Source organism: Triticum dicoccoides, chromosome 2A (assembly GCF_002162155.2).
Source record: "Triticum dicoccoides isolate Atlit2015 ecotype Zavitan chromosome 2A, WEW_v2.0, whole genome shotgun sequence".
NCBI classification, from domain to species: Eukaryota; Viridiplantae; Streptophyta; class Magnoliopsida; order Poales; family Poaceae; genus Triticum; species Triticum dicoccoides.
In genome coordinates, this window is record NC_041382.1 from 138,078,030 (window position 1) to 138,090,150 (window position 12,121).

Consider the following 12,121-nt stretch of genomic DNA (forward strand, 5'->3'; position numbering starts at 1 on the left):
AGAAGATCACTCGGCAAGACTGCTTCAGCTCCGTAGACCAAGAAGAATGGAGTTCTTCCGGTCGACCGATTAGGTGTGGTCCGCAGTCCCCAGAGTACTGAGGGAAGTTCGTCGACCCAAGCTCCAGCCGCGTGTTTGAGATCACGCATCAGTCGAGGCTTCAATCCCTTAAGAATCAGTCCATTAGCTCGCTCTGCTTGTCCATTCGACTGCGGATGGGCGACTGAAGCGTAGTCGACCCGTGTGCCCTGGGAGTTGCAGAAATCTCTGAATTCCTCTGAGTCAAAGTTCGACCCATTATCCGTAATGATGCTGTGTGGGACTCCATATCTGAATATTAGTTCCCTGATGAAGCTAACAGCAGTACCGGTGTCAAGGCTCTTGATTGGTTTAGCCTCGATCCACTTGGTGAACTTGTCGACTGCCACCAGTGCATGCGTGACGCCACTTCGTCCTGTTCTCAAAGGACCGACCATGTCCAATCCCCATACTGCGAAAGGCCAGACGAGTGGGATGGTCTTCAGAGCCGACGCAGGCTTGTGTGACATATTTGAGTAGAATTGACATCCCTCGCACTTATCCACTATCTCTTTTGCCATCTCATTCGCCTTTGGCCAGTAAAATCCGGCTCGGTATGCTTTGGCCACGATGGTCCGAGAGGACGCATGATGACCACAGGTCCCCGAGTGAATATCATTGAGGATGAGTCGACCTTCTTCTGGTGTTATGCACTTCTGACCAACTCCAGTCGCGCTTTCTCTGTATAATCGTCCTTTGATTACGGTAAAGGCCTTAGATCGACGGACGATCTGTCGAGCCTCTTCCTCATCCTCCGGGAGCTCTTTCCTCAGGATATATGCGACATACGGAATCGTCCAGTCGGGAATGACCACCAAAACCTCCATGATCAAGTCGACCACCGCTGGAACTTCAACTTCAGTCGGATCTGTGGCACTCTTGGGCTGTGGAGTTTCTTCGGTGAAAGGATCCATTTTGACTGACGGAGTGTGTATATGCTCCAAGAACACACCACTCGGAATGGCTTCTCTCTTGGAACCTATCTTTGCTAGATCATCAGCTGCTTGATTTTTCAGTCGGGGTATATGATGGAGCTCCAACCCCTCGAACTTCTTTTCCAGCTTCCTCACTGCACTGCAGTATCCAGTCATGGCTGGGCTTCTCACGTCCCACTCTTTCATCACCTGATTGACCACTAAATCCGAGTCGCCATAGACCATCAGGCGACGGATGCCGAGTGAAATGGCCATGCGCAACCCATATAAGAGGGCTTCATATTCTGCCTCATTGTTGGAGGAATCAAAGTGAATCTGGAGCACATATCTGAGCTTATCTCCTCTGGGGGAAACCAGGACAACCCCAGCACCAAAACCATTCAACATCTTAGAGCCATCAAAAAACATGGTCCAATGCTCCGAGTGAACTTCAGTCGGCTGCTGCTGTTCAATCCACTCGGCAAGGAAATCTGCTATTGCCTGGGACTTAATGGCTTTCTTTGCCTCAAACTTGATATCAAGGGGAAGAAGTTCAATCGCCCATTTGGCCACTCGACCAGTTGCATCTCTGTTGTGCAAGATCTCTGATAGTGGAGCGTCGCTGACGACTGTGATGGAATGATCAGAGAAATAATGAGCAACCTTCTTTGTGGTCATGTATATTCCATACACAAGCTTCTGATAATGAGGATATCTCTGCTTGGATGGAGTCAAGACTTCAGACAAATAATACACTGGGCGCTGAACTTTGAGAGCTTTTCCTTCTTCTTCCTGCTCGACCGTTAGCACAGTACTGACGACTTGTCCTGTGGCTGCGATATAGAGCAACAGAGGCTCTTTGCTGATTGGAGCAGCAAGCACCGGCTGGGTGGAGAGCAGAGCTTTTAGCTCGGCAAACGCTGCATCAGCTTCTGGAGTCCACTCGAACTTGTCTGTCTTCTTCATCAGTCGGTAAAGAGGTAATGCCTTTTCACCGAGTCGTGAGATGAATCGACTTAATGCGGCCAAGCATCCAGTAAGCTTCTGGACATCATGCACTCGCACAGGGCATTTCATTCGGAGAATAGTGTCAATCTTCTCTGGGTTAGCGTCGATTCCCCGTTCGGAAACGAGAAAACCGAGTAACTTGCCACCAGGAACTCCAAATGTGCACTTTGATGGATTGAGCTTGATATCATACCTTCTGAGGTTGGCAAATGTTTCGGCGAGGTCAGCGAGCAGGTCGGAACCTTTCCGCGACTTGACAACGATATCATCCATATAAGCTTCCACATTCCGACTGATTTGAGTGAGTAGACACTTCTGAATCATTCGCATAAATGTGGCTCCGGCATTCTTGAGGCCGAACGGCATGGTGATATAGCAGAAGCACCCGAATGGAGTGATGAAAGCTGTACCTCGTCGGGCCCGTACAGACGGATCTGGTGGTACCCGGAGTAGGCATCTAAAAAAGATAACCTCTCACATCCCGCGGTCGAGTCAACAATTTGATCTATGCGAGGGAGAGGAAAATGATCTTTCGGGCAGGCCCGGTTGATGTGCTTGAAATCAATGCACATTCGGAGCGACTTGTCCTTCTTAGGAACCATGACGACATTAGCGAGCCACTCGGAGTGGTATATCTCTCGGATAAATCCTGCCGCCAACAGTCGAGCCACTTCTTCGCCAATGGCTTTTCTCTTCTGGATGGCGGACCGCCGAAGATGCTCTTTGACTGGTTTTGCAGATGAGTTGACTCTTAGGCGATGCTCAGCCAGTCCCCTGGGAACACCTGGCATGTCAGCGGGCTTCCATGCAAAAATGTCCCAGTTCTCACGGAGGAACTGGATGAGCGCTTCTTCCTATTTTGGGTCGAGTGTCGTGGAGATGCGGGTCGGAGCTGCTTCGGGGTCGGTCGGGTGAATGTGAACAGGCTTCGTCTCACTGGACGACTGGAATGCAGACTCTGTGGCGGGCTTCTTGGATCGCAGCAAGTCACTCGGATCTGTGTTTTGCTTGTATTCTTCGAACTCGACTGCCGTCACCTGGGAATCGGCAATCTTGGAGCCCTTCTGAAAGCACTCTTCTGCCTTTTTCCGATCACCGGTGACGGTGATCACTCCTTTGGGACCAGGCATCTTCAATTTGAGGTATACGTAGCATGGTCGAGCCATGAACCGCGCGTAAGCTGGTCTCCCCAAAATGGCATGATATGCACTTTGAAAATCCACGACCTCAAACGTCAACTTTTCTTTGCGAAAATGCTTTGAATCGCCAAACACCACGTCCAAAGCTATCTGGCCGAGTGACTCGGCCTTCTTCCCTGGTATAACTCCATGAAAGCTCATGTTACTAGTGCTCAGTCGGGACATCGGAATGCCCATACCTTTCAATGTGTCTGCATACAATAAGTTCAGCCCACTTCCACCATCCATCAGCACCTTTGTCAGTCGAGTGCCCTCGACAACTGGATCGACCACCAAAGCTTGCCTCCTAGGGGTGGCAATATGAGTCGGGTGATCAGATTGATCGAATGTGATGGGTGTTTGAGACCACTTCAGATAATTTGCCTTTGCGGGGGCAACCATGTTCACCTCTCGGTTAATCACTTTCAATCGACTTCTGCTTTCCACATCTGCAAAGATCATCAGAGTGGAGTTGATATGCGGATATCCTTCCTCACTGTCCTCCTTGTCTTCGGCCTTGTCCGACTCCTTCTCCTTGTCCTTAGACTGTTTTCTCTGAAACTGCTAGATCAGGAGTCGACATTGGCGAGTGGTGTGCTTCGGGTAAATGATATTCCCCTCTTCGTCTTTCTTCGTGTGAATGTGACATGGCATATCCATCACGTCGTTCCCTTCTTTATCCTTTACCTTCTTGGGGTTCCAGGATCCTTTTGGTTTACCCTTAAACTTTCCTTGAGTCACGGCCAGAGCCTCTCCAGGAGCTGCCGGTTCGGCCTTCCGCTTCTGTTTCCGACTGGTGTTTCCTTTTTCCGACTGACTCGGCTTGTGCTTGCCGCTTCGGAGTCGGTCTTCTTCTTCGCCGTTGGCGTACTTGGTAGCAATCTCCATCATCCGACTCAAGGTCATGTCACCGGTTCGACCAAACTTCAAACTCAGTTCTCTGTTCTTGACACCATCTTTGAAGGCGCAGACTGCCTGATGATCAGACACATTCTCCACAGTGTGGTGCAAAGATCCACCTCTGAATATACTCTCTGAGAGTCTCATTAGTTTTCTGCACGCAGACTTGCAACTCTGTCAATCCAGTTGGTCGCTTGCAAGTTCCTTCAAACGTCCTGACGAACACTCGGGACAGATCTTCCCAAGTGTAAATGCTGCTAGGAGGTAATTGAGTCAACCATGCCCTGGCAGAACCTTCCAACATGAGGGGCAAATGCTTCATGGCCACCTCGTCGTTCCCACCACCAATCTGAACTGCCACTCGGTAGTCTTCAAGCCAAGTTTCAGGCTTTGACTCACCAGTGAACTTGCTGACTCCTGATGCCAACCTGAAATTGGGCGGGATAACTGCGGCTCTGATAGCTCTGCTGAAACATTCAGGACCAGAAACATGCACTCGACTGCTTGTGGGTACATCTCTGTCGAGTCCACCTCGATGGGCTCTGTTCCGGTCGACCAACCCTTGCACGATAATGGATCGCGCGTCGAAGCCTGGTTCTCTGGGGTCGACTGGAACCCTACGCCCTGTACTGTACTGACGCCTATCATCTGTCTGCCGAGGAGCGTAAGACCCACCCCTCGGAGGGGAATAGGGCACTCGACGCCTATCATCCCGGTCGAGTCTGTCGCCATATTGATCTCGCCGATTCTCGCGCCCTTCACGCCGCGGAGGCGATCTGGGGCTGTGAGCCAACTGAACCGTATTCAAAGTGACGGATCGACTGTGAATTCTGTTGCGCGACTGAGACACGGCTGAATTCTGATCTCCTGCTGCCCGGAGCAGATCCCTGATCTGCAGCAAACCTCTGCCAGCTTCCGACTGCGAAGGCTGGATGGACTCTGCTATACGGGTCGCAGCTACTAAATTCTGAATTGGGGTTCGATATACCTGAGTCGGCGGGAAGAGTTGACGTCGACTGGTGTCGGGAACTCGTTGCCGCGCGCGCTCGTCGAGTGCTCGCTGAAGGTTCTCCAGTCGAGTGCGCTCGGCCAAATTGGCCAGGCGCGCCTCCTCCAAGGCACGAGCCTCGGGGGTTCTCCTGCGATGGGAATACGCAGGGGGTCCTCGTTCCTGCGGCGAAGTTCCTCTCTTTGCAGAGAGTCGAGTGGCTCGGGCTGGTACTCTTCGTAGCCTCGTGTAGGATCGCCGCCGTCACCTGCTCCACCACCACGGGCGAAGCCAGGGGGACTGTGGGGCCCGTCGACCATCAAGATTTCCGCCGCTGGATCACTGCTACCGCACTCGGATGCAGTCTCTACGGAGCCAGTCGACTGATAGAACAACCCGTAGAGAGGTTCGTCGGGCTCGATTGCCGCAACTTGGGTGGTGGCCGATTGGCGAGCCACCGCGTGCCTCACCCATCGCTGAAGCCTCGACCGGCCTGAGCGCTTGCGCTGGCGGGAGACCGGGAGGGTGGACGATAAAGGAGCCGACCGATACTGGGTCAACGGTTGCCGCAGCAGAACGCCACAGACACATGCGCGAAAATGCGTTGCACCGCGGACGGGGAGCGCATCCACGTCGAGTGGAGCCTCCTGGAGCCATGCGGAGTCGTCGGCGATGAAGGCGAGAGTGCCGAGACGGATCTCTTGACCCTCGACCAAAACTCCAGCAGACACCATGATGAAAGTACTCGGAAGAATCGCAACTTCTCCACAAAATCGCTAAAACACCTGCCCCATGGTGGGCGCCAACTGTCGTGGTTCTAAGCCTGACAGTAGAGTGGGGGGTAGGTATGGAGAGGCAAGGTCCTAGCTATGGAGAGGTTGTAAGCACGAAGGATGTACGAGTTCAGGCCCTTCTCGGAGGAAGTAACAGCCCTACGTCTCGGAGCCCGGAGGCGGTCGAGTGGATTATGAGTATATGAGTTACAAGGTGCCGAACCCTTCTGCCTGTGGAGGGGGTGGCTTATATAGAGTGCGCCAGGACCCCAGCCAGCCCACGTAGGAGAGGGTTTAAGGTGAGTTAAGTCTGGGGCGTTACTGGTAACGCCCCACATAAAGTGCCTTTACTATCATAAAGTCTACTTGATTACAGGCCGTTGCAGTGCAGAGTGCCTCTTGACCTTCTGGTGGTCGAGTGAGTCTTCGTGGTCGAGTCCTTCAAGTCAGTCGAGTGTGTCCCTCGTTGGTCGACTGGAAGGCGACTTCTTCTAAGGGTGTCCTTGGGTAAGGTACTTAGATCAGGTCCATGACCCTACCCTAGGTACATAACCCCATCAGATGTCGCCCTTGGCCTTGGCCCCACGACCGAGGCCGAGGCGCGTGTCCTGTCTTCTGCAGCACTGACACGGGTCCTCACCCGCATCTACCTTCGCGATCCCGGTGTCGACCTTGACAGCCTGCTGGAGCCAGTGAGTGGTGAGCGTGCCACTGCCGCTGCCGAGGCCATGAAGGGTCGCGCGGAGCCTCTGCTGGGGAAGTTCCGGGCCTTCAGCACCAAGCCGGAGCAAGGCGCTGCCGACCCCGCTGCTCCGTGAGGCGAACCAGCTCCGTGCTGCTCCCCCGCTGCCAAGTGACTCTGTCGTGGCTCCTGTCCTGCTTTTAATTCCTGCACACGTATCATGCCTCGGGGAGGCGTTTAAACTTGCGTCTGGCATTGAAATAACAGTGTGGACTGTAATATTTGCTTTTGAATTCCTTGAAATTAGCGCTTTTCCTTCCTACTTGCTTATGTTCTACGCCGGTAGAGCCCGTCCCCGCGCGTACCTCACCCAGCAATAGTCCCGACCGGAAACCAGGACGGGACCAAGGAGTGAGGGGCTACGTGAGAAGTTAGGCTCCTGAGTCGCGATGCTCAGGAGTCCACCTTGGCGCACGAACAACAAGTAGGGAGGTGTGATGTGGGTGGATCTACCATTCTACGTCTGCAGAGCCCGGCCGCGCGCGTGCCTCACCCAGTGATGGTCCCGACCGGAAACTAGGACGGGGCCACGGAGTGAGGGGCTACGTGACCAGTTAGGCTCCTGAGTCGCGATGCTCAGGAGGCCCCCTTGACACTCAAACGGCCTTCGTACCTTGGCTCCGCTCGGGGAGAGACGCACGACGAACCAGGCCCGGGGGGACCTGGCTGGGCGGCGTGCGTCTGGGTGGGACCCAGGCGCAGCCCCCGTGCCCAGCCCCCTCGCGTGGCACTCCCGAGAGGAGGCGTTACGATGAGGCTAGACACTAAGCTCTGGGCTCCCTGAGGTTGACGCGGCCCGGGGGCCACCCTCAGTTGTTTATCACCAGCGCGGAGCATTGTGCTACCGTATGTGTACGGGCATAGCCGCTCCTCGGCAGTGTCGTCAGCCAGCATGGAGCTTGGTGCTTCCACTGGTACGTTGGAGGGGGCCCCCCTCTGGGAGGAGCCCCCGGGGCGTGTACAGCCCCGCCCTGACACGTGGCTGGCACGGTAGGGCCTGGCGAGGTGTATCCGGGCACCCGTGAGCCAGCGCGGGACTCACGGGGCCCTACCTCTAGGCAGGTTGCACCTGGCACTGGGCCTTATCTTGTGATGTGTCCCTGCAAATTTGGTTAGATGTCGGCACTCTACGTCCTCGGGTCCCGGCCCTCGAGCTGGTCTCAGCCGTCGCTGTATGCCAGGTCGTGATGCCATGGACAAGGCCAGAGGGTGAGGGCTGGAGAGCCAGTAAGAGCCCTGAGTCGCGATGCTCACGTGCCCCCCTTTAACGTGCAAGTGGTCGGCATGGAGGAGAAGAGGTGCCGTGGACCGGCATCAAATAATCAAGCATGGTGGGTCTAACACATAATCAGAAATAAACGCAAATGGGATACATGCTACTAGGCCTGGCCCGAGCGGCTTGGCGATCATGCAGCCTGAGGGGCGCCCCCAACAAGGTAAGCTAACAACATGGAATAAAGGGGTACACGCTGCAGGGACGGACCCACGCGGCCTGGGAATAATGCAGCCCTGGGGGCGCTCCCAGCTGGAAGTAAAACTCGAAAGATGTCACCTGATGATGTTGAGGATGAAGGGGTGTTGGTGTAGCAGGCTTGGTGGGCTGCAGGAGCCGATCCTCATGAGCCCCCAGGCCCAGGGGCCTCGGGAGGCTCCGGAGACGCTGGCGGCTCCTCGCGGGCCATCCCCATTTCTGCCAGGGCTGCGGAACGCCTGGCCTCTCGTGCCTCCATGATGCCCTTCATGAGGCGCTGGTACACGTCAGCCGCATTCGGCAAGCCGTGAGGCATGCGAATGTAGCTGTGGGGTGGACCTCCGTAGCGCCCCACTCGCGAGGGCTAGATGCGCTCCAGAGAGGCGACTCGGTTGAGCCCTGGTTTGTCGATGCAGACGCGCAGCCCACCATCCTCGCCTGGATGGGGGGCCACTGCTGGCAAGCGGCGGCCGCCTTTCATGACTCTTGACTCCTGTAGCTCCTGAATGGCCTTGCTGACGAACTCCTGAGGATCTGGATCTCCTTGCCTTGCTCCTTCTCGAGGGAAACGTGCTTCAAAACACGCCTCCTAGTGGTGCCCAAGCGCCTCCCTCGTGACCCTAGCCAGGTCGGTGGCCCTCCAGGGGAGAGCCCCCAAGCCCTGCCTGAGGACGGCGCCGGGAGCGCCTTCCTATGCGATGGAGGGAGGCTCCCCCTGGGCAGGCGCGGGCCCAGAGGGGCCTGCCTCCTGAGTGGTCGGGCCGGACGATGTCTTCTTCTTCTTGGGGGTGGTCTTGGGAGGCCCCCTGCTTCCACGATCCGGGTCTTCTAGTGACGTGGCCTGAAAGGCTTGTTCCAGGGAACACACCGCGTCCTTCTCTTCACAGGGCACCGTGATGACTCCGCCGCTTCCTGGCATCTTGAGGACGTTGTAGCCGTGGTGAGTTATGGCCATGAACTTGGCCAGCGCTGGGTACCCAAGGATGGCATTGTACGGTAGGCGAATGTGAGCGACATCGAAGTCGATGAGCTCGGTGCGGTAGTTGTCGCATGCCCCAAAGGTGACAGGGAGGCGGACCTGCCCAATCGGGATCGTGGAGCCGTCAGTGATACCAGAGAAGGGCTTGGTTGGCTGAAGCTGGCTGTAAGGCACTTGGAGGTTGTTGAACGTCTCCACGGACAAGACATTGAGCCCTGCCCCTCCATCGATGAGGGTCTTGGTAACCATCATGTTGCTGATGATTGGGGAACAAAGCATCGGGAGGACTCCGGTTGTAGCCGCACACTTGAGTTGATCTGTTGAGCTGAACGTGATGGCGCATGACGACCACCTGAGGGGGCGCGTGGCCTCGAGCCTGGGGAGGACTGCATTCACCTCGCGGGCGAACTGCTTGAAGATGCGCTGAGAGGCCGGGGCTTGTGCTCCATCCAAGATGCAGGCGATCGCGCGCGGCTCCTGGAAGCCCCCAGCCTCCTCGTCCTGGTGGCGGTCCTCATTTCTCCTTGGCTGCGGCGGTAGCGGTGGGAGGCCTGCGTTGCCTAGCAGGCGATCCTCGCGAGGCTGATCCCTCCAGTCTCCCTCGCGAGGCTGATCCCTCCATCCTCTCTCGCAAGGTGGGTCTTGCCAGCGATCCTCGCGAGGTTGGTCGCGCCATCCTTGGCGTGGCCCACGGTCTTCCCAGCGTCCTGCATTTCTTCCTCCTCCTTGGCCGTAGCCCCGGTCACTGCGGTCGGGGCGACGGCCGATCCTTCCTTCTCGCACGGCTCGGAGTTCTTGACATTCGTTGGTGTTGTGGGTGTGGAGGTCGTGGTACACACAGTACCGGCTGCCCTTGGAGGGTTCGGGCTGATCTCTGCCCCGCTTGGTGTCTGGTTCTGCCGCGAGCACGGCAGCCCCCTTGCGCTTCACTTCCTTGGCCTTGGGCTTCTTCTCTTCTGAGTCCGTGGCAGGCAGCTCGAGGAGGGAGAGACGCCCTTCCTCAGCCCTGGCGCACTTGTTTGCCAAGTTGAACAGCTCCAAGGAAGTGCACAGGTCTTCATGCATCGCCAGCTCCTCCTTCATCTTGACGTCGCGCACGCCGTTGGAGAAGGCCGAGATGATGGCCTCCTCAGTCACCTTGGGAATCTTGAGGCGTGCGTTGTTGAAGCACTGGATGTACTTCTACAGGGTTTCCCCGGGCTGTTGCTTGATGCGGCGCATGTCGCTCACGGTGGGTGGCCGGTCACGAGTGCCTTGGAAGTTGGCGATGAAGCGGGTGCACATCTCCTCCCAGGAGGAGATTGTGCCTGGAGCCAGGTTCAGGAGCCAGGTGCGGGCCCCGTCCTTGAGTGCCATGGGGAACCAGTTCGCCATGACCTTCTCGTCTCCGCTGGCAGCTTTGATGCCTAGCTCGTAGAGCTGGAGGAACACAGCAGGGTCAGCCGTGCCGTCATAGCGAGGAGGCAGGTCTGGATTGAACTTGCCGGGCCATGCTACGCTGCGTAGTTCGGTGGTGAAGGCACGGCAGCCAGTTGTGGCCTCGGGAGGCCTTGGGTGACGGAGAGTTTGGTCTTGCATGTCCCCACGCGCTGCAGCTGGGAGCAGCATCGGGTCTTGACGTGCGGGAGCAGGAGCATGGTCGCGACGTGCTAGAGCAGGGAGCGCCCGGGCAGCTTCTTACGGGCGAGGGACTTCCTGGCAGCTCTGCTCTTGCCACGCTGGCGCCTGACGGAGCGGGTTCCGCCCAGGGGCCACGCGCCTTGGGGCCATGGCGTCTTCTTGAGGAGGAGGCGGCCAGGGCGCTGCCGGAGCCTCGTCGCCCGTGTGGGGCGGGGTGCGGTGCAGTGGAATGGACGGCGCAGGAGAGCCCCCTGCGGCGCGGACGAGCTCGACGACGCGGTCGAGCCATTCTTCGTAGACGTCATCGACTGGACGGTAGCGCAGGAGCTTGTTTGCCGCGATGAGTGAAGATCGAGCCTCCAGGGGCGCGCGGAGCGCACGGGATGAAGAACCAGCTGGGGTGAGCGAGGGAGTTGCAGTGCGGCCGTCTTGCCGCACGAACGGATGCTGGGATGATGCTTGCCGCTCGTCCCCCGCCGGGCCGGTGGCGGCGTTGACGGCAGGTGATGGGGAACAGCGTGGATGCCCGCCGACAGGGGCCGTCTGGGCGACGCGGGAAGCGAGTGCGGCCCAGCGCTCGGCGCGGGCCCGACGAGCGTTAAACATGGGCGTGACGGTCGGAGGAGAACAGGGTGATGGAAGACGAATTCTGGCGCACCCCTACCTGGCGTGCCAAATGTCGGATTTCAGGTTCCGGCAGACCCTTGTGGTTCGAACACTGGGGTGCGCGCGAAGATTTCGCCTCCTACCTACCTGCACCCCTCCGCCGTGCTAGGATCTAAACTAAGGAAAGAACAACACAAGAGACACATGGTTTATACTGGTTCGGGCCACCGTTGTGGTGTAATACCCTACTCCAGTGTGTGGTGTGGTGGATTGCCTCTTGGGCAGATGATGATGAACAATACAAGGAAGAACAGCCTCGCGAGGGTCTGTTCTTGGCTGGGATGATGAACTGCTCGGAGGAGTCCAGTCACCTTTTTCTCTCTCTCTCTGCTTTCCCCCAATTGACCGACCCTGATTTCGACCCCAGCTTGTTTCTGGGTTGGCTGGTTCTCGATCCTCTATCCTCTACCCCTGATCCTTGATCCTCTCTACTCGATACTCGATCCCCTCTACTCGATGCTCGATCCCCTCTACTCGATACTCGATCCCCTCTACTCGACACTCGATGCCGATACCCCGGGGGTGGCTAGTCCTATTTATAGAGGCCTTGGTCCTCTCCCCAAATATTGAGCGGGAAGGGAGCCAACAATGGCGGGCTAATTTGAAGGGGGACAGCAAGTATCAGCTATCCTGACAAAAGTAGTCTTCGCCTGTGCGAAGCTCTGGTGATGACGCCGTCTTGGGCTCCACGGTGACCTCCGTCTCGTAGTCCTCCTGGTCTTGGTCTCGTTGCACCGAAATGGCAACCTTTGCCTGATGCCTCGGTACTCCGCGGCTGCGCTTGCCCCCTTTGCATCAAAGAGG